Here is a 23,127-nt window from a genome sequence, read left to right as displayed (position 1 = left end):
CTAATTTAAGTTCTTTTGACTTCAGCTAACTTTAGGATGCTTCAGAGGGCCCCAGAGGCATCTCAGAGAAAAATATTTAACTAGGTTAGTTTGGTAAAATATTAAACCAGCTAGATTGGTTCGTAATGTTAAATTGCACAGGAAGCATTGTCAGTGAACGGAAAGCGCCCTCTGATTGTACCATATGGACAGATATTGTTGGTGTGGACATTCTGGAAAATTGTGTGGGGTTTCTGAAGTTTGAATGTGTCCTGGTGTAATGCTGTCAGTCATGGTTCTGGTTGTTATCTTAAAGTGTTGTATGTCACAGAAATTTGATTAAGCTTCTTTGTCAAGAACATTGTGGTCATCTTTTGCCTTTCCTTTTTGGGTCTTTTATCACTCATGGTCAGGTAAGCTGATGCTTTACAGGGCTGCTTCCTCTTCAAGAGGATTCATGGAGGGGACTTTTTGACAAGTGTGGGTTTCTTTTGGGTCATACTGCTGAGCTGGGTAGGATATTTGAAAAGTCTGATGAAAACTCTGATGTCATGGAACTGGTAGAAGAGATTGCATGGGATTGGGTAGACTGATGAACATAGTTGTAGTTTTTTGGTTTTGTCTGGAATATTGCTGGCTTTTAATCTACGTTTCTTAATTGAACTGTTTACCAAATGCTGTCTCCCTATCAATATTGCACCCAGTGTTTAGAATCGAAAGATCATTCTCTAATGGAGTTGTCACAGAGTGTACCTGCTTATGATGTACAACAGCGCTTGCTTTAAGTCTATAGCTAAAAACACGTGTACAATGCGTGTGTAACAATTGGGTATAAGTGATAAAATGTACTGCCTAGAAGGTGTTTCCCTGTTCATGTACCTCTGAGCCTGTTGATGACATCTGGTTAGTTTCCACCAACATGGGTAACAGGCAAATGCAAAGGAGTCTTAGCACCGACGTGATCTGATGCTGGGGTCAGAGCCACCGCCCCCGCATCGAGGGAGCAAGCCCATGGGCCTGACTCATGAGATTTTCTACCAGAAATATGCTCTCCTCTATATTCACGTGGACACTACCTGTCTACCCTTCACATCCCACTCACCGCTTCCCAAGGGGACTCTGGCGCCTGAGAATTGATCAGCACAGTCAATCCACAACCGATCCCAGAACTGTGCACAGCCAATCACATACCCTGGGATCACATACCCTCCCTCACCTGGCCTTTTTAAAAACGCTCAGGTGAAACTCTTTGGGAAGTTCACGGGTTTTGTGGGGGACATGGGCCGCCCCTTCTTGCGTGGCCTAGCAATGAACCTTTCTCTGTTCCAGACTCCGGCATTTCCATATTGTTTGGCCTCGCTGTGTGTCAGGCACACAAACTTGTGTTCACTAACATCGGCTCCCTAAACAGAAGCACTCAAGGCAGAGTGTTCTTCTCTGGCTCTTAGCTATTTCACCCTGTGACTAGGAGTGCGGGCTCTAGAGTCAGATGGGCAGAGGTTGCATTCTGACTGCCCTTTCCAGCTGTTGATCTTGGGCAAGTTAATGTTTAAAACCCTCATGTTACTCATTTGAAAATGGGAGTAACAGTGTTACTTGTCTCCTTGTATCACTATGTAGATTGAATGGAAAACACTAAATACAACAGGTGACATACAGTAGCCACTCAGTAAATAGCAACTGTCACTAACATTAATAAAGCTTTTCAGTTTACAGAGTCCCCAACTGTGTGTCCCAGCTTTACCTGAAAGATCAAAGTGAACAAAAGTTATGCTACATAATGATCTCCTTCCATGATGTCTTGCTGGCATCCACCCTCCGTTCTCTGTGAGTGTTAGGATGACAGACTCACCATGCATTTACTAAGGCTTATAAAGAAAAAAATTATGCCATTCTCAAATTTGGTGATCTGTTCTGATAATATATCCAGTAAGTTTATTAGTTGCCTGTGGTGGTCTCTTGACAAATTCAATTTGCAAAGACAACAGCTTGATAGCCATTTCTTTTAGTCTTGTTTGTAATATTGCCTATTAAATAGAGGGTGCACCATGCCAGATCTTGTTCATTTCAAAGCAAATTATAGGAGGTGACTAAACTGTGCACCGAGAGAAAGAGTCCAGTGTTTTCGTCAACAGGGCCACAAAATCAGACATCTGCTTTCTGACAAGCTGACAGATGCAAAGAATTGAAACTTGATGAATCTTAACACTGTCTGTCATCTACCACAATGTTCTTCAATTATTTCTTTGTGAAAGAATGACTAATGATAATTCCTACGATAGAGGATCATTTGCATATTCAAGCTCAAGTGAAGAGAGTGTCGATTTGTTGAGAGGGCACACTCCCCTCCAGATTAAAATGCTGCTTTTCTCCTCCACACGGCTATGTTAAGCTTGCTATTGAAACCCAGGGAGACAGAAAATAGAATTCAGGAGCTGAGTCTAAATCTATTTTCTCATTTCCAAGAACAAGAAAAAAAACAGTATTGAAAATTTTCTCCCATTTTAGACTAGATTTTTTTGTTTTTAAATTGTCCTCTGCAGCTGCCATAGTTCGTAGGGGGAAAATGATCTAGATACAATTGGCCTAATCAAGTCTTAGTCTGAGGTCTGAGGCAGATGAGCACACCTAGTGCTCCCCTCACTAACAGCTGCTGACACCAGGGTCCTTTGGAAAGGGCTGCTTCTGCCATCAGTGCCACGTAGCTGGCGCTGGAGACCTCAGGCTCAGGCTCAGAGAAGCCAAGCCTCTGTATCTGGTGGAACCCATCCCAGAGCCAAGAGCCTGTTCTGTTCTCCAGATGAGTGACATCAAGATAGCTGTCCTTCCTAGACCTTGAGCAGCTGCTGGCCAAGGTTGCCACCTTCCAGCAGGGTATGGTTGTAAGGAATGGATCCGGGCAATGCCAGTCCGATTTGTTGCACAGTTTGAAAGTGGGAACAGACCAGGAGGACTTGCTGCTGCTACGAGACTGCATGTCGGTTCTTCCTAATTCCAGAGGGAGACGAGAGGATGCGAGGTTAGGAACAGCATCTCCCTTTAGCCGGCCACACTCTACTTTCAGCCCCTCCCTCTGCAGGATGAAGCCAATCCTGAGGTAGGCTGTCGACAGAGTCCACTTGGGCAGCAGTGAGTGGGATGTGAAGGATGGATAGGAAGTGTCCATATGAATATAGAGGAGAGCATATTTCTGGTAGAAAATCTCATGAGTCAGGCCCACAGACTTGAAAAACCACCATGCTCATATCAATGTCCTTGGGCAGCAAGGACTGTAACAGAATACTACAAACTGGGTGCCTTAAAACAACAGAAATTGATTGTTTTCCATTTCTGAAAGCCAGAAGTCTGAAATCAAGGTCTTCTCAGGGCCACACCCCCTCTCCAGCTTTTGGGGATTCCAAGTGTTTTTTGGCTTCTGATAGCATTATTCCAGTCTCTCCTCCACCATCACGTGGTCTTCCTCACTGTGTCACTCCCGGCCTCCTTATTGGGACACCAGTCATTGGATTAGGACCCACCCTAGTTCAGTAGACCTCACCTTCCCTTGATTACATCTGCAATGACCCTATTTCCAAATAAGGTCACATTTTCACACATATAGGGGCTTATGGCACAACATCTGTTTTTGGAAAACACAGGTCAACCCACAACACTGGCACATGAAGAATAGATAGGAAGCAGCTAAGTGGACACAGAGGAGAAGATATTTCTGATACAAGGATATCATAAGTCAGGCCCAGAGGGACTTGTAACAACATGATGCTTGTGCAGAAAACGAGCAATGCAGGAGTCTGTTCTCCTTCACTCTTCACTCCCATCAGCCCCTTTCTTCTGTGTGAAGAACTGTAACACGATTACTTGTTCAACCCATGTACAGAGAGGTCAGTAATATAATCACAGTACACCAGCCCACCCTTAACATGTGCAGGGCTCAGGATAAGATGGCAAATAGAGACCCATAGAGCACGTGTCTAATTATTGAAAGTTACACTTCATGCTACAAATTATCAAATATATTCTATTCTCTTTTGACAAATACACTGTCACTAGTCAAACTTTAAAAAGAAATTGGAAAGCTATGGTTTTGATTTAATTCAAAGTTGCCAAAATATCAAAGATGATCTACCTGGTTGTTCAGTAGAAAGGTTGGTGATGTTAGGATAAACCATAAAATAGACATACATAATTCCTAAATTATTATATATTTATTCCATAGAATTTATTTTTATTGCTTTAATTTCAGAAAATGTACATTTATGTTGTTATCAAGGTTTTCACATAATTTGTGTTTTATTCGCAGTAGTAACAGATTAGACCAAATTCCTTGAGTGATTATTGTTCTTAGGTAGTTTCTGTGAATTTTAATCTTGAGAAACTTTGCTGAGGCATGAGCAACTGGTATTTTCAACAAAATGCTTAAAGCAGTGCCTATATTCAGACATGAACTATTTTCTGTGTGGCAAGAATACTCTGTTAGCAATTTCAAGTGTTCAATACAACGTTATTATTAACTATAATCAACATTCTGTACATTAGATCCCCAGAACTTAGTAATGTTTTGGTTAAAAGTTTGCATCCTTTAACCAACATCTCATTTCCCACTCCCCCAAGACCCTGGCAACTACCTTTCTATTCTCTGCTTCCATGAGTTCAACCTTTTCAGATTCTTGAGGGTGTAGAGAAAACAGAACCCTTGTCACTGTTGGTAGGAATGTAAATTGGTGCAGCCATTATGGAAAACAGTATGAAGCTTCCTCAAAATGTTAAAAATAGAAGTAACATACGATACAGCAATCCCACTTCTGGGTATATATATATATATCCAAAGGAAATTAAATCAGATCTTAAAAGAGACATCTGTACTCCTATGTTCATTGCAGCATTATTCACAATAGCCAAGATACGGAAACCACCCATGTCTATCAGTTGAATAGATAAAGAAAAAGTGATACATATACATACACAGTGGGGATATTATTTAACCATGGGGAAAAAGGCAAATCCTGCCATTTGCAGCAACATGGATGAAACTGAAGGACACTATGCTAAGTGAGATTAGCGAGACACAGAAAGACTGCATGATCTCACTTACATGCGTGTTTTTTTTAAATTTTCAAACTACTTTCATTTATCTCATTTCCTCCTTGAAATCATAGAATTTTCAACATTAAAATAATCTTACTAAGTTTTGTTGGATTTGTCTGTGTAGATAGCTAGAGCTTTCTCCTTGCTGGAATGTAAGTTAAAGAGTAGGAATGTTAAGTTTACTCATCATGGTCTGCCCAAAGTATTAGACACTAACGAGGCAAATAAATAAAAAAAAAAAAAAAAGACCCTAGTTTAAGTTTTAAGCTTTCCTTTGGTAGACTAGGAAACCTGGGGACTAGGAGTCCTGTGGCAAAAATACTGACTAAAATAAAATGCCAGTAATACCTTTTAACCTAGGAATTCTGCTTTCTATTTTTTCATGCACATATACACCAAGAGGCATTATGTACAAGATATCCATTGTTTATAATGTAGAAAGTTCAAGAAATCAAATGCACATTCTACCATTCCTCTACTGATAAGCTGCAGTAGAATTCATCAGAACTCATCAAGGCAGTTTTAAAAAAATGAAGGAGATACATGCATATTCACAATGAAAGAGTTTCAGTACATGCATTAAGTAAAATAAAAAGCAAATTGAAATCAAAATTGATTTTGATTTCAAAGTTGATGTTTGGGTTATTTTACAACTAAATGTTTTGTTTAGGAGATCCAGCTGTACTTCCTGTTCCTCTGCCCCTTCCTGAACAATTCAGTTCTGTAGTCATTAAGTGGGACAGAACAAGGTAAATGGCCACACCAGAGAAGGGAGGAGCTGTAGTTCCCAGAGTGGGTGTCAGGGTCTGAATAGGGTGAGGAGCATGCCCTTGTGAACTTGAGGGGTGGCAAAGATAGGAGATTGAGTACACTCAAGAAAATTGATCAGATAACTAAATATATTAAAGACAGTGGGAGATAGGCTCATCACTAGTGAAGTAAGGGTCTCTAACTATGAAAGGGAGAGCACTAAAAGGAATCTGTGGTTTAGTATTGGATTTGGAAGTATCAGTGTGACCTTGCGGTTTTCAAAACACACGGACATAGAATAAGCACAGAAAAAAGATGTAAATGTATATGCATATGGTATATACACACACATACAGGTGCACATATATGAACACATACATACACAGAGAGTCTCTCTCTGGCCCTTTAAATGCTTGGGAACAGAGATACTCCAGTAGCAATAAGCATGCCAATTGCTCAGACCCTGTCTTCTGCATACCACTCTCTATCAAAAGGAACTGGGTTACTTGAAAAAAATGCCTGATTCTAGGATTGAGTCTGAAACTTCTAAGTCTGAAACATCTTGCTGTATCAGGAAACAAGGATGTGCTTAATGAGTGTTGAGACGTGACAACAGGACACAGAAGTCTGCTTGATGAAGCCCTCATTGACCATCAGGGACAATATGACCATCAAAAGAAATCATGATAGTAATAGATTAAAACTCATTGAATAAAACAGAAAATCTTGTTCATATAAACACATAACCAAATAAGTAAAAAACTGTCATGAAGCGTGGGATACTTACATAGTTTCAAAGTAACTCCTCACAAAATGTTTATTAATTAAAAAAATATTTTTTAAAAAGGTGTTTAAAAGTAACATTCCAGTGGAATAGCCCAGTGGACAGCACCTTAATTAAATGATCAAGGTGCATATAATCTGTAATGGGACAAATGGGAGTCATGTGCCACCAGATATGATACCATGAGGAGAACACAGGTTTACTTCCATGATACTCCTGCCAGTGTCTCCCTGCATGTTATCTGAATTTAATAGTGGGAAGAAAAAAAAATCCAATCAACTCAAATTGAAGGACATTCTACAAGATAATTGGCCAGTAATCTTCAAAACTGTAAAGGTCATGAAAGTCACAGAAAGACTGAAGGAGACCCTAGAGACAAGAGACAACACCTAAATGCAACATACAGTGCTGAACTAGATCCTTTTGTCATAAAGAACATTACTGAGACAATTGGCAAAATGAGAATGTGGTATCAGTTTAGGCGGGTATAAAATACTGATGTTGATGACCTGATGTCAGTGATGCTGTTGGATAACATCCCTGTATGTAGGAAAGTCACACTAAGGTATTCAAGGTTGTGGTTTATTAGGTCAGTAACTTCCTCTTCAGTCATTCAGGAGAATAAGGTCTTTATTCTGTACTTGCAACTTGTAAGTTTGTAAACCTTTCGGAAATATTTTTAAAAGATAACTATACAAAATGATAGTATATAAAGTACATTCCAAATATGAAAATAGAAAAACAAAATTATAACTGTATACAGACCTGTGGAAATATGCAGGAAGAGATTTAGGTGAACCGTGGTTATATTTGAGAAAGGTAGTTGTTCAGGGAAGTTAGAAAGGATTCTTCTTTGTGATTCCAAAAAATGTATTGTTTGACTGTTTATGCAATGATAATGTATTCATATATCGCTTGTGTAAAATGGGAAGGAAAAGATAAAACTATCACTATTCGCAGGTAATATGATTATATACTTGAAAAATAAAATTAAGTTAAAGTATCTCATGCAGTAAGAAAATTCAATAAGGTATCAGAGTAGAAAATTAATACACACAAGTCAATAGACTTCATATATACCAAAAAGAAGTCATGAAATGTAACAGAAGAAAAAACTCCATTTCTGTTTGCAACAAAAAATAGATAATTTCTAGGGGGAAAATTAGAAAATGTCAGTTCTCCCTAAATCAATTTAGAAACATATTCTCAAAAGTGTCAACAGATACTTAAAAGAAAAAAAGAAACTATAAAAGGTGATGTTACAGTTTAAATGGAAAAATAAACAAGAAAAATACCTTGGAAAATTCTGAAAAAGAAAAGCATTGTAAAGGACCTAGATCTCAGGTGTTAAAACAGACAATAAATCCTTCATAGTGAAATCAGTGAGGTGTAGGTGCAAGAATAGACAATGGAACAAAATAAATAAGGGAACAAAATATCTCGAGAGAGGCCTGTGTAAGGGTGGCATCTGCAATGAGTGGGGTAAAATGGACTTCTCAGTAGGTGATGTTGGAAAGCTAGGTAGTCACCCAAAAAGTAATGTTGGTTTAAGTCTTACATTCTAGAATATGATAAATTCCATATGAATCAAATAATGCAGTGTTTAAAAAAAAAAAACCTATAAAGGTACTAGAAGAAAACTTTATCAAAATTCTTTGCAAAGTTGTAGTAAGGCCTTTCTAACTATAATTTAAAGTCTAGAAGTTATTCAGGAGAAGGTGGATAAATGGATACATTCACCTCCATAAAAATACAAAGTTTTACTCAGTAAAAAATATAAGTGATTAACTAGGAAAATAATTTATTTCCCATTTATGTTAGAAGTATAGCAATAACTTTTCTAATATGGAAAGAGCTTCTAGAAAAGAAGATTGAGATTCACAACTTAACATTACAAGGAAAAAAAATAAATAAACAGGCTCTTTATGTGGGGAAAAATGTTCCTTAAATGAAATAAACTCTAAGCTTTATTAATAGTACTAGAAATACGGATGAGACTAAAGGATGACTTTCCTCATATCGTATTGGCAAAAATTCCAACCATTTAACAATGGATCACATTGGTGATGCTGTAGGAAATGGCACTTCCATCCATTGCTTGGCAGGAGCACAAACTGCCCCTGTGGGGCTAGCCTGGCAGTAACTGTCAGAAGCACAAACATGTTTACCATTTGACTCAGGAACTTTACTTCTGAGAATATATCTGCAAAGTATATCTGCACACAGAGGACATAACGTCAGTGTTACTCATAGCAACATTGTAATAGCAAAGGATTTGCTTGATGATGCCAGTAGTCACCTTTGAAGTATCAGCCTGAAAAATCCTTCCATCAGGGCTGGTAAAATAAGTCATATCACATTCTAACAATAAAATACTTACATACTACTGTTAAAAAAATAAAAAGAGGGGTAGAGGATGGGAAGCTGCTGATACATAAAATACTTTTTTTAATAAAAGCAAGGCCCATAGTGAATATGGTATACTTTTTTTTTCAAGAAAAGGAAAAATATGTATTTTTTATTTGCATATATTGATGTAAGGATATTCTAGAAGGAGACACCATGAATCATTAACAGCTGCATTCAGTTTGGATGGGAGTAGGAGCATTTTCCCCTTTATTACTAATCTTAATGCCATAAGGTATGGGGTTATTCCATATGAAATTGGCAGTATTCGACTATTTAGACCTACAAAAATGGCAATTTCTAGAAGTTACTATTGCCATTTTTGGATTGTGAATATACGTTAGAGTGCTGGGGAACATGGGAGATGCTCTTATTATTGGAAAGTTGTAATCTGATCAATTGCATTAAGTCAAAATTCAGAAAGATGTCATATGAGGAATTGGTACATTTTCTTCTATGAGACAATGTTAATTCATAAGCTTTTTCTTTTTACCTTGATTGACCAGAATCTCAAAAGTATATTGACATTTAATGGTTGTTTTCTCTTTTTTCTTAATTTTTGTGTATGCTTAAAAAATTCCTATAGTATTAAGTTTCTTTGTAAAAAGTATAGTATAAAAACAATTGCAGCTGGTAAGACTGGTGACCTTCTGTGTCTAGGGAAAACGGAAGGCCTAAATAGTGGGATATACCCTGATAAACTAAGCCTTGAGTTCAGATAGTCACATAAGAGGTACTGGAGGTCACTGAGCCTACTCTAATCAGAGTCAATAAACAGAATTTTTGTTGTCATTTGCACCTCTGAAGTTGTCTCACTGGTAGTTGCAGTAAAAACAGGAAGAGGTACTAGTTAAACTATTAAGGAGAACCCTGGGGATAAGCAAGGAATGTGGATTAGACATAAATAAAAATGCAGGTTGGACCTCAGGTTCAAGGGGCTGGAGAGACATGTGATCTAATCCAAGGGTTTTTAAGGCTTTCTGTACCATGAGTGAACATATTCTTAAAATGACATCTCATGCAAGATTGGGGTAACTCCCAGAAGAAGAGAGAGAAATCTCCATTCCCCAATACTGAGAACTAGTTCCCTCTCTAAGCTGACCATCACTCACTTTGTATTGGTGGCTCACCGAGTCTCCTTATTGTGATGTTCTGATTTCACCATTGGTTGTGGTTCAGTATAAGATCCAAGTAGTCCCTAGGCAGAAGCTGTCCTCTGCCCAATGTCATCAGTGATCATCTTGTCCAGGAGGACTGTCATCTTCAGATCCCAGTAGAGAGGATGAGAGCCAGTGAGTAATTTCTCACTTTCCCAGTCTTTCCTGAATGACAATGAAATCTTGGGGAAGGGGCCAGGGAGAAGAAGAGTAAAGGAGGGGAGGATCAGCTGAAAAATTCAGGTCTGAAATCTAAGTAGAAGGTCACTTAACCCAAGACAATCTTGGAAAGAGGTTCTCAGCATCCTTTACACAAAACCCTGAGAGGTACAAACATTGACCAAGAATACAGGAAGTCACTAAACTTAAATGTAGATGAGAGTCAGGTACATTTTATTATACCAAGATATCACAGTTTATTACATTTTATTACACATTGCTACAAAAGGAGTAAATCTAGCCACATCAGTTAAAGGCCTTTCTCCAAAAATGAAAATCAAGAAACATTTTGGAGAGGAAGAGAAGGAATGAAAGTGCTGCCCGATTGGAAAACACAAACAAGCAGATGTCTTACCCGGGAGTAAGGAACATGGACCACGTGAGCAATGTTGAATTTACGGATTAGGAAAATGCTCAGCTTCATTTGTTTGCTCTGCTTGCCTTTCATTCCCTTGGCTTCTGGAAAGTTGGTTCAACATGCTTTTCTAAGAGCTGAGGAACCAAAGAGGTCTAAAAAATCAATTGTTTTAGCCTCGGTAAAGAAGAAAGTCAAAATAGTTAAATCTTCCTTAAATTGATCTGATCCTGTCCACCTCCTCTTTCTTTACTGTGGTCAGGAAAGTCATTTTTCTACCAGGGAAACACTAAGGGATTTGCCCTTAGGACGTCAGAGACTGGTAACTGCAAAGCTCTGAATGAAGGAGACGATCACAGGAAGCTACACAGCGTAGGGTAAGAGCTGTCCCTTAAGTGAGAACTGGTCCTGCTGTAAATCAGGCTGTTGGGCTGCCTTGCTCTTTACACTTCTACGACAAAAACACAACGGAAACGTAGTTTGCTTCTTGGAATTTTCAGTGTGTAATTAAAGACAAGGTCTGCAGAAGTGTGCAGAGAATTTTGAAGGTTAGTAACACAGAATGAGTTGAACAAATTCTTAACAGCAGTTTGCATTTGAATAATATAAATATTCACAATATCAATATGTCATTTGTAATCCCTGCAACAAAGGGCACCTGGTTTTATCTCAGAAATGATTTAAGGCCAGTTTCAGATTTGCCAGACATAAAGATGATCTCCTAGGTTTACCCCCTATAAAAGAAAAAAAAAAAAAGGAAGAGAGAAATAGGATAAACTCTTTACTTAGAGACTAACAAGAAGAACATCACAAACTTTTCTTTTGGTGTCTCACGGTCCTGGGTCCTGGCGGCCCCATTTTGCTGGGAGGAAGCAAGAAGGCTTGAGAGAGGTCTCATGCTAATTTGAAAGAGAGAGTCATTAAGCACAAGGATACCCGAAGGTTTTGGCCAACATCTGCTCTAGGCTGCAGCTGATCCATCATGGAGAATTAAGAGTCCGCAGCTAGGTACTAAAAGAAAAGTCAATTTCAGAGAGTAGCCCAGTCTGTGGAATGATTCACTGGGGTTTAGTGATTGACTGGAAGCCCTCGACAGGGTCAGGAGTGAACTAATGTCCCTTTCCAGAAAAACTGTTCCATCCTGCACAATGTCACTGTCTAGGGTGGGGTCAGGTTTTGTGAGGTTTAAAGTTTATACTATTTGAGGGGGAGGCTCTTTAGGGAAAGAAAAATTAAATGATTAATACAAAATTTGTTAGAAAAGTAAATATTTATCTTGGATGAGAAAGATCACAAACTTTTAAAAGCTGGTAAACGGACGTCACAAAATCAGTATAGACACAATGTTTTTATTAATTAATGGCCTTACACACACTATACCTCTGTTTCCTACAGTTTGCATAACTTTTGAACTTCATACTGATAATTTTGTAATATATTATCTCTGAAGAAGTAACAGGAAGATAGTTCAGCCTAAAACACAGCTGATGAAATTGGTCTTAATAGTTCAGATTTTTTTTAATTGAAGTATAGTCAGTTTACAATGCTGTGTCAGTTTCTGGTGTACAACGTAATATTTCAGTCATACATATACATATATTCATTTTCATATTCTTTTTCATTATAGGTTAGTATAAGATATTAAATATAGTTCCCTGTAAAATTTTTTAGTCCAACTATTTTGATTTTTGATTTTTTTTGGTGGGGGAGGTAATTAGTTTTATTTATTTATTTAATGGAGGTACTGGGGATTGAACCCAGGACCTCATGCGTGCTAAACACACGCTCTACCACTGAGCTGTACCCTTCCCCTCTATACGTTTTTAAAAAATGCTCGGCTTCACAGCTTGTTGGTGATGAGATGCAGTGTGTTGGGATGCATAAAACACGACTTAACATTCAACTCTACCACATCTGTAATACTGCTGTAGGTTTTGTGCCCTACATGCATAGAAAATTTGGTAAATTTTACACGAATTCCATCAAGAAAGAACAAATGATTGTGCATTGATTGGTATGTGGTGCATTAAAGAGCACTGTATTCTCACACGATGCAGCTTCCGTTTTTCCTAGGTATTATCGAGAACTGAATTCACCTCTTGAAAATTCACACATCTGAGGATTGGAAGACTTTTCCACAGGCCATGTGACTCCATATGTTTCAAATATTGTTTCTCCTTTACTACTCATATACCTCAATGCCAGGTGCAGTAGGACATGCTTGTATCATGTTACAACCTCTGGCCCTATATTTTCTTTTCTTTTCTTTATTTTTTATTGTTTCAGGAAGTTGGCCTAGGTGGCATGGGCAAGATTATTTCTGGAAGTAATTCCTGCACCAAAACAGCTTGTAGTAATTAACTGTCCATGAGCATCTTGTGACTCACCTACACAGATCCCTCAAAACTCAAACTAAATGTATTCCAACTCATCCTTTCCTTGGTTGGAGCCTCCAAATGTCTAGAGCCACTCCTGCCCCCTAATACAGGGGGAGAAGTGTGTCAGAAAGTTGACATGAAAAGAGGCAAGAGTTTTAACCAATTGCACTCAAAACGTCTTATTTTGCAAATTTTATGAAAACCCAAGAATATGTAATCACATTACCACAGTCTGTCCCAGAGCCTTAGAAGGAGCTCATCTGTGCAAGTGAGGGGCTTTGAGTCTGAAGCTTTGTTCATTTTATGGTAAACCTACGTTCACACATGGGCCACGTTAGCACAATTTGGAAATATTGGGACTGCCCCTAGGTCTGTGCTAACGGCCATCAGCCCCAGGTGGGACCTCATCCTCTTTGTTCTGCAGTCTCTCTCATACTCTTCTTTTGGTCTCCAACTCCAGTCTCACCCCTTCCCTAATTTTCCACACTAGCCTCACCTTGCTGTTTTGTCTTCACACTTCCCATATCAGAACCTTAAACTGAAGGCCACTTGCCTCCTTGAAAGGTGAAAACTCTTGATTCTGTAAAAAACAAGTTCCCTTCAATTTTGAAGAACTGTAGTTTAGCTATTGATTGACCAGTTGATGGTGGTGATGAGAGCTGCCGTCTCCTGAACCACGTATATGTCTGTATGGATGCCAGTTTGAGAGCTGCATTCACATCCACTCTCATTCGACCCTCACAACATTCCTATTAGGTAACAAAGTTATTAACATTAAAAAAAAATGGAGCACTAAACTCAGAGTGTAAGTAATTTGCCCAAGAACACGCAGTTGGTAAGCAGTGGAAGGTTCCATTGCAGGGATACTAACTCCTGGTTGCTTAATTGAATCTGTGTGTGCTGAGAGCAGGGAGCTACAGCTGATGGCTGAACCCAAGTTCTAATCAAACAGCTTAGATTGAGTGTCCTTTTGATGTCTATGCAGCTCTGTCTGGTCACTATTATCAGGTTTGCTAAATCCTTCCAAGACCCAGAGCACACCTATCTGGCTCTTTAAGACAGAAAGTTACACATAGGACACTATGTGTTATACCATCATTCAATTTTAAGCTTCTTTAGCATCTTGACAATACACTTTCCAAAGCACAAGGAGAGTTCAGAAATTACAGAGATGATGTGGACATGTATAATTTTTCTTCAGTTGCTAACAGCCTTCAGATACTCATTAAATAAAGCTTATTTTGCATATTCATAGAGTAGAAAAAGGAACACCTTTTGAAAGGACTACAAAGGTCTTTTCAGGGGAGTAAACCCAAGACCAAGTGGACGAAAAATTATTAAAGGAAATACATACAAAATAAACTAAGAAGTAAAGTATCAGGCTATAAGGATAAACATGACCACAAACCCACCCCCCCAAAAAAATTAATGGGCATTTTTTCAATGATCAACAAAATCTTCTCATCCTCATCAAAAAGGACGATGCTGGCCTCAAGGAAAGCAGTTGCCATTTCTTACTTCCATTTTACTATCATACCAGCTTCTTAAAAAGAAGTAGGACCAGGACACCCTTTCATTTCCTATCACCAAACACATAAACCTACCATCATCTGCTATAATCCAGTTTCCTCCTCTCTTGTTAAGTAGACCAGAGCAGTTGTCTTTTCTTCTATTTAAGTCCACTGATGTTACTGAAAATCATCCCAATATGTGTTATTCAGAAATCTTACACAGTCCCGTAGCCTCTTCTATATTCATGTTTTCTCTCACTGGGATATTCCTATTAGCAATTGTTTTTGTTATCAGAATATTACACGTACATAATATGAAAAGTCACCTGGTAAAACTAAACCTGTTACGAGAAAGAACAGGCCCTACTTCACTGCCACTCCTGCTTCCCAGAGGTGAACTCTGCCAACTCTCAGCTCTTCCCTCTTTCCAAACTCCGAGCTTGCTGTCATGGGTGTTTATTATGGTATAAAAGCATTCTTCCCAGTGGAGCCACGTAGTTATGATCTGATTGCATTTCCTCTGTGTAGAACTTTTGTGGTTCCCTGGAGTTAGAAATGTTTTTGTTTGTATGTTTGCTAGTTATCAATCATTAGCTTATTCACAGACTCTCTCCAGAGCTCTCTAAATAAGCACAAAATAGTAGATGGAAACTCAGATCTGCAGGAATAGGTAAACAGCATTCAAATAGTAAATATGTAGTAGGTAAATGGAAAATTTTTTAAATTTTCCTTTTAATTTCTTTAAAAGATCCTGGCTGGTTAGGGCAATAACTGTAACATGATATCGTAGGCCTTATAATACATGCAGAAATAAATAAGAATGGTACAAGAGACGGAGGTGATAAGTATTTGTACTTTTTTAAAGCTTATGTGAAATGATGCAACACTAATTATAAGTAGACTATGATAAGTTAAGGATACATATTGCAAGTCTAAAACAACAACTAAAAATGCAAAAAATATAGCTTAAAAAGTAAATAGAGGAAATAAAATAGATTGTTAAAAATATTTTTTAAGAAACACAAGAACAGTAAAGGAACAGCAGAGGAACAAAAATGGAAGCCAAATGCTGAAAAGAAATACCTAAGATATAAATTCAAACATATCATTAATTACATCATGTAATTTATGTAATGTATTTATAGTTGATGCACACCAATTAAAAGGCAGAATTTATTAGACTATAAATAAAGTAAGACACAACTATATGTTGCCTACAAAAGATTCACTTTAGATACAAACACACACGCACACACAAGAAAAAATAGTTATAAAGACACGAATAGGATGAAAGTGATGGGAGGAGATACATGCACCATGCGGATACAAGATTTAAAACCTTGGTGTAGTTATATTAACATTACTGAAGTAGACTTCAAGTCAAAGAGTATTACCAGAGATAAAGAGGACTTTAATTATGATAAAAAAGATAAAGTCATTAGAAAAAGAAAAATCCTAAACGTGTGTATCTAATAAAAAGAAACTTCAAATACAAGAAGAGAACATCAACAGGACTAACAGAAGAAATAAACTAACATACAATTACATTTGGTGGAAGTGAGATGGCCATTCCTCTTCCAGGATATTTATCTACCGATTTTAAAAAGAATACAAAAATTAGTAAAGGTATTGAAGATTTAAATAGATTTTCAACCAGTTTGACCTAACAGACATTTATAGGCTGCTACTCAAGTGAAGAATACATATTCTTCCCATGCAGGTAAAACATTTATCAAGATAGATTACATGCTGAGTAGTAACAAGAGTATTGTTAAGTATCAATGGCCAGAGTACAGCCTCTGGCCACAACAGAATTAACATTTAAAAATAAGATATCTAGGAAAATTCCTATTTGGAAATCAAGATAAAACACTTCTAAATAACTCATTGGTTAAAGGAGAAAAATCAGAGAAATTAGAAAATGGTCAAATGGAACAATAATGAAACACAACAAAAAGCAATTTTTAAGATGCAGTTTCAAGATATTTTTAGAAGAAAAGTCATGGCTTTAAATGCTTATGACAGGAAAGAATAAAGGTGTAAAATCCATAGTCTAAGATTCTACCTTAAAAAACTAGAAAAGGTGAGGGGCAGGGGTATGGGATTAAGAGACATAAACTACTATGTATAAAATAACTAAGCAGAACGGGTATATTGTACAGCATAGGGGAACATAGCCATTATTTTGTAAAAACTTTAAGTGGAGTATAATCTATAAAAACATGGAATCATGTACACCTGGAACTAATATAATACTACAAATCAACTATACTTCAATAAAAAATACATAAAAAGAAAAGAAAAATATGAGAAAATGTAACTCAGAGTAACTAAAATGAAGAAAGTTAGACCAGCTAGAAATTAATAGAATAGGAAGTAACAATTTAAAAAATTCAGGAGAATTAAAAAAAAAAATTTGACATTTAAAAAGATTAATTAAAGCTGATACACTCCTACCAAGACCAGTCAAGAAAATAAAGGAAACAAAACACCAACATTAGGAATGAAAAAGGTGGTATCACTAAAGATTCTACAAACATTAAATGGACAAAAAAGGGAGCTTATAATGAGCAACTTCATGCCAATTAAGTTTGACAACATATATAAAACAGTCACAAGTGAAAAACACAGCTAACCAAAATGTACATCAGAAGAAGTTCAAAATCTGAATAGCCTTATATTATTAAAGAAATTGCAGAAAAAATAAAATCCCTATGGAGAAAATTTCTAGTCTAGCTTACTGGTGAATTCTTTCAAACATTTAAGAAGGCAATAATGCCATATTACACAACCTCTTTCAGAAAATAGAGGACAAGGGAACATTGCTCAACCCATTTTGGAATAATTTAGCCTGAATAATTGTAATAACAAAACCTAATAACAGCTACTACAAGTAAAGATGAAATAACACACACACAAAGACCAATACCCTTCATAAACATACACACAAAATTCCTTAAACATATACCAGCAAATTTAATTAGCAATATAGGAAAATAATATATCACAGCCAGTGTGCATTTATTCCAAGCAATCAAGATTGGTTTAAAATTTTTAAATTACCTAAAGTAATTCACCCCATTAGAAGAATAAAAGATAAAGATATGTAATCATCTCAGTAAATTGAAAAAGTATTTGACTAAATTCATTAATGGTTTATAGTTTTCCGTGTATTAAGTCCTTCACCTCCTTGGTTAGATTTATTCCTAGGTATTTTATTACTTTGGGTGCTATTTTAAGGGGGATTGTTTCTTTACTTTCTTTTTCTGTTGATTCATCGTTAGTGTAAAGAAATGCAACTGATTTTTGAACGTTAATCTTGTAACCTGCTACCTTGCTGAATTCTTCGATTAGTTCTAGTAGTTTCTGTGTGGACCTTTTAGGGTTTTCTATAATAGTATCATGTTCATCTGCATATAGTGACACTTCTACCTCTTTTCCAATTTGGATCCCTTTTATTTCTCTATCTTGCCTGATTGCTGTGGCTAGGACCTCCAAGACTATTTTGAATAGGAGTGGTGATAGTGAGCAGCCTTATCTTGTCCCAGATTTTAGTGGGAAGCTTTTGAGGTTTTCACTGTTGAGTACTATGCTGGCTGTAGGTTTGTCATATATAGCTTTTATGATGTTGAGATACGTTCCCTCTATACCCACTTGGGGTGTTCAATTTTATCAAATGCTTTTTCTGCATCTGTTGAGATGATCATGTGCTTTTTGTCCTTTCTCTTGTTGATGTGGTGTATTACATTGATTTGCATATGTTAAACCACCCTTGGGTCCCTGGGATGAACCCCACTTGATTATTCAACTGGTAATGAATAATAACCGATAGTGAAAAGGTATATGAAAAGGATTATGTGTATAAATGAATCAGTATGCTGTACACCAGAAATTAACACACTGTGAACTGAGTATACTTCAATAAAACATGTTTTAAAAATACATAACTCTAAATATTGCTCTTAAAATCAATTTCAAAATACACAAAAAAATTAACAGAAAAGGGAGGCAGACCAATTCACTGATAAAGTTGGAGATTTTCATACTCATTGTTCAGTAACTACTAGAAAAAAGTAGATAAAAATTAGTGAACATACAGATTTTAGCAGCACTATAGTCAGCTTGACCTAATTGTCATTTATAGCACTCAGTACTCAACAGTTGCAGAAAATATTTTTTTCAAATGCATATAGAACTTTCATCAAGATAGACCATATTCTATGCCATAAAACACGTGTCAATAAATACCAACTGACTGAAATTATACAGGGTATATTTTCTGACTACCATAGATTTAAATTAGAAATCAGTAAACATATGATACCTCGAAAAATCCTCCCCAATATAGGAAGTAAACCCATGGGCCAAAGAATAAATCACAAGGGCTATTAGAAAATATTTCAAACTGGTCATAATGAACATACGACATACAAAAAATTGTGGGATGTAATTAATTGTGGGTAGTGCTTAGAGAAAAATCAATAGCTTTACATGATTATTAGAAAAGAAATATGTAAAAATGAATAAGCTTTCACCTTAAGCTAAGAAACGAATAATGAATAAAGCTTAAGTGGGGGCATCAGTGAAATAGGAAATGGACTAACAACAGGGAAAATCAACTAAGTCAGAAGTTTGGTTTTGATACACATCTAGCAAGACCAGTTGATCATTACTGATCTATGGCTGTTCCTCTATTAATTTGTGAGCAAGATGGGTGAGAGTAAGGAATCTTTGTATTTTTTTTTTTTAACCATCACTGCATCTTGTATGGAATAAGGGCCCGCTTGTATAATTATAATTAAAGGAAACACTCCTCCATTCAGCCTAAAACCTTAAAGCCCAAGAGGAAAGGCTCATATCAAGACTCAGTGTGCTAGATTCTAAGTTTGAGTGTTGCCAATTCTCATAAAACAACACACACACACAAAACAGCATTTAATTATCAATCATTTTAAGGAAAAAAATTTTAAAACCCTAATTTTAAGGAAAATGTATCTTTTAAAAAAATAAGAATGTATATTATCCTAGCAGTCACTTGCCACTTCATTTCCAAATGATTATAAACAATCTCATCAGTAATGATGGCCTAAGAGTTAAGTACAAACTAGCAGATCAGCATGCCTGACCTTTCATATTATCTTCCCCAAGCTGGGTAGATTAGTCTACCTTTACTACTCTGGATAGCTTAAGTAAAATCAATTTATTGACTTTCCCAGAATGTACATTTTTCGAATGTTTAATCTTTTTTCTCATTAATAATGTAAACACATATTTTGGTTTTATGGAAATTTTAGAAAATGCAGTTCATTGGAACAAATGTGTCCCAGCACATAATCCAAAGAAAAATACTTATATTGTGTTCCTGTATTTCCCTCAAGTATACGTTTATTAAATATGACTATACAACAGTATGGTTTCTCTTGTTTTCTTCCCCTACAATTCATTTTTTTCCTGTCTTTTAGTATAATTTTGTAGGATAATTTCCCCCTTTGTAGTGCTTTTACATCTCAATCAAAGATCATTCCTAGGCCTTTCCATTATATTTTCTGTTCATTTCCTGTAATTGAAATTGTATTCCTCATAAATGGTTTCTGCCAGTAAATATTATCTTGCAGATTATCTCTAGATTTTCCTAGCCATTTTACTAAACTAGCATTAATTTTTAAATTGAATTTGGGTCTTTGAGGAAAACATTATTGTATCTTTCAAATATAGGCCTCCTTTCCCATACTTATTTGTTTCATATATATTTCATTGATTAAAATATCTTGAATAATTTAATAAGCATATTGTCAAACTACTTGTTTTGGTCCTGATTCTGGGGAATGACTAGTGTGTTGTCATTATGTTTTTGGCTAATGGTGTGAGAATGGTAAGTGTCAGTGAGTTGCAGAATTACATCCTATAGATGGTTGGTAAGGATATCTTGTGCAAAATGTGGAATTTTCTAGAATTCAACTTGACGATCATGGCTTTTAGTTTACCTTTTGATGTGTTACAAAACTGGTATCATAATACTGAACTATCCTCTGAGTCCTAGGTTAGCCTTGGGTGCTTGGTTTTTCTTTTTATTACTGCATTCTAGCTATTAGGATTTAATTTAGGATTCTATCATTCATATTTATAATAGAGGTGGGTCTGTAAGCCTCACTTTTGAGTATTCTCTTAGGAAAGTGGGGAAAGGACGGAGAAACAGCATGTAGCAAGCTACTACTACCTTTAGGACAATGGATTAGTGTCTTACATATATTTCATTTATTTTTTGTAATTTTCTAAGATTATGTGCTTTATACTAGTTTAGTTAACAGTACTGTTTAAATTTATTTTTCACTGTTTACTTCAATGCATGTATCATGGAAATTATCAGTTTCTGGGAAGTTTGAAGTAATTCCCGTGTAAAGCCAACTTAGTTCCTAGCCTTTTGTCAGGTAATTTATTGTATAATTGTTTACATTTTTTCCTTGATTGTCAGTTTGAGCAATTTAGAGCTTAAAAAAGGGCTTTCCTGCATTAGTCCTACCTACCTACGGACTCAAGAGTTCTCTCACTTGGTTTCACTCCTACCCCCATCAAAGAAAGACATGCGCACAGAGGCAGCACACATCAACAAAAAGCGCTACTTTTTAGCTCTGCTGAATTTCAGTAAAGTCGCCGTCTCCTCTGACCCTTGAGCCTCCACACTTAGAGAAACTTTCTCTTCTGTGCCTGGCTGGCAGTAACATACTGTTCAGATGTGCTACCCAAGTACCCTCTATTCCTCTTTCACAAGGCTTATATTTTGTTACTGACTTGATTAAATTCTATCAGAACGGGCATGTGTTACACACCCACGACTGAGATCATTACTGAGTAAGTTCTTCTGATAGTTGGTACATTTAACCTATTCCATTAGTCACACTACTTCTGCTAGATCTTTGTAATGTTATCTTTGTCTTCTCCCTTTTTGGTATCTTAGTTGGTTCTCTTCCCCGACTTTGCCACACACATACAATATTTTGCTTGTGCTTTGGAGGATACATAGTCTATTTTAAATTCTACCAGTAGATGATTAGAGCTCCTTAATTATTTTTAAAAAATGTTCCATACAAATCTTGGTCAGCATCAGAGACTACACACAATTGGTTGGATGATAACATCACCAAGCTGCCCACCTCCCACTCAATTTAAAGTTGACATCACTTCCTCAGAAAGGCTATCTGAGATCACTGTCCCCATCCCAGCTTAGGTTTCTCTCTTGTACTCCTGTCACAACTCACACATTGTATTGTATTATAGTGCCTTCTTCAAGAACAGACTTCATGAAGACATGCACCATTTATAATTTATTTATCACTATAAACCAGTCCAGCACAGTGCCTAGTACTCCATTAAATTAACTGTCGATAAAACTTAAACTGAATCATCTTTATTTTCATCTCATTATCCCTATCCCTGTGATCTGGGACTATTTGTGAACCCTGTCTTCTACATTCAAATTTCTGCTTTATCATTTCTGATGAAATTTAATTCATCTAATCTTACAGTAGTTTCAGTTGCATGCCACTTTCATTTTTGCCCAATGTTCATAATGACCTGCCTGTACATTTTTTTTTTTTTTTTGGCACTTTATAAAGTATACATTCCAAAAACGTTCCACTGTGGCAGTAACATGAGTCCTCAGGACACTGTCTGCCTGTGTCTGTGTGTGTGTGCGTGCACATGCACACTGCAATTGTTATTCCTAAATCCCACAATTTTTCTTTCTTTGTACTTATCAGGCCTAGTCTGAATTTGGACAAAAGGGTAAGATTAGATACCATAGGAAATGTCTGGCTCTGATGTCACAGACTGGACCAGGACTACACGTGAATCCTTCACAAAGGGATTAAGGGTGGAGGGCAAGAGAGGTGGAAAAGAAGCAGTGAGAGCAGGAATGACAGACTTTTCTGCAGATGCATACAAACCTCCCTGGTACAAAAAAATAAGAAGGTAACAAAAAATATATTGTGTGGAAGACTTGTACCAATCTCTTCTATTTAAAAATAGTGATCAAAGCAAATGCCAGTCTTGGCCTTCTCTTAGAAATAAATGATTCTGAGGTGATAAAACGGAGGAAACAAAACAACCGAGTGTTCTAAGTATTAAGGGTGCCAGCTGCTGCAGAGTAGAAGGGAAAAGGTTATATATAGTTCATTTAAAGCTTAGAATGTGACCACTTGTCCTATTTACTGTAATTGTATAGGTAATACTTTGTTTCAACCCTTTTATTCTTTCAAGGGTAGTTCAGTGTGTATGTGTATGGGTGTGTCGGGTAAATGGAAGGGTTTTTTGTTTGTTTTTTTTTACTGTGCGTTTCTGTTACTTTGGTCAGTATTTTAAAGCACTAATTAATTATGTGACTGTTACTAAGCTGGTCTAGGAATACACTGGCCCAAATTTGCTCTTTTTGATTGCCGCAAATATTCAATTAAAATTAAGAGGAGGTAGGAGGACCAAGGAAGGGTGATCTTTATTCAAGTGCTAC

General features: G+C 36.7%; 1 long non-coding RNA gene across 1 annotated transcript in view; it reads left to right on the top strand.

Annotated features, from left to right (window-relative positions):
• Nucleotides 1-23,127, top strand: part of LOC106730435 — a 56,847-nt gene that overhangs the window by 29,277 nt on the left and 4,443 nt on the right. The gene's annotated exons all lie outside the window — the stretch shown is intronic.

Source organism: Camelus ferus, chromosome 5 (assembly GCF_009834535.1).
Source record: "Camelus ferus isolate YT-003-E chromosome 5, BCGSAC_Cfer_1.0, whole genome shotgun sequence".
Taxonomy (NCBI): Eukaryota; Metazoa; Chordata; class Mammalia; order Artiodactyla; family Camelidae; genus Camelus; species Camelus ferus.
The sequence above is the reverse complement of the archived record's forward strand: the minus strand, read 5'-3'. Positions and strand labels throughout refer to the sequence as shown.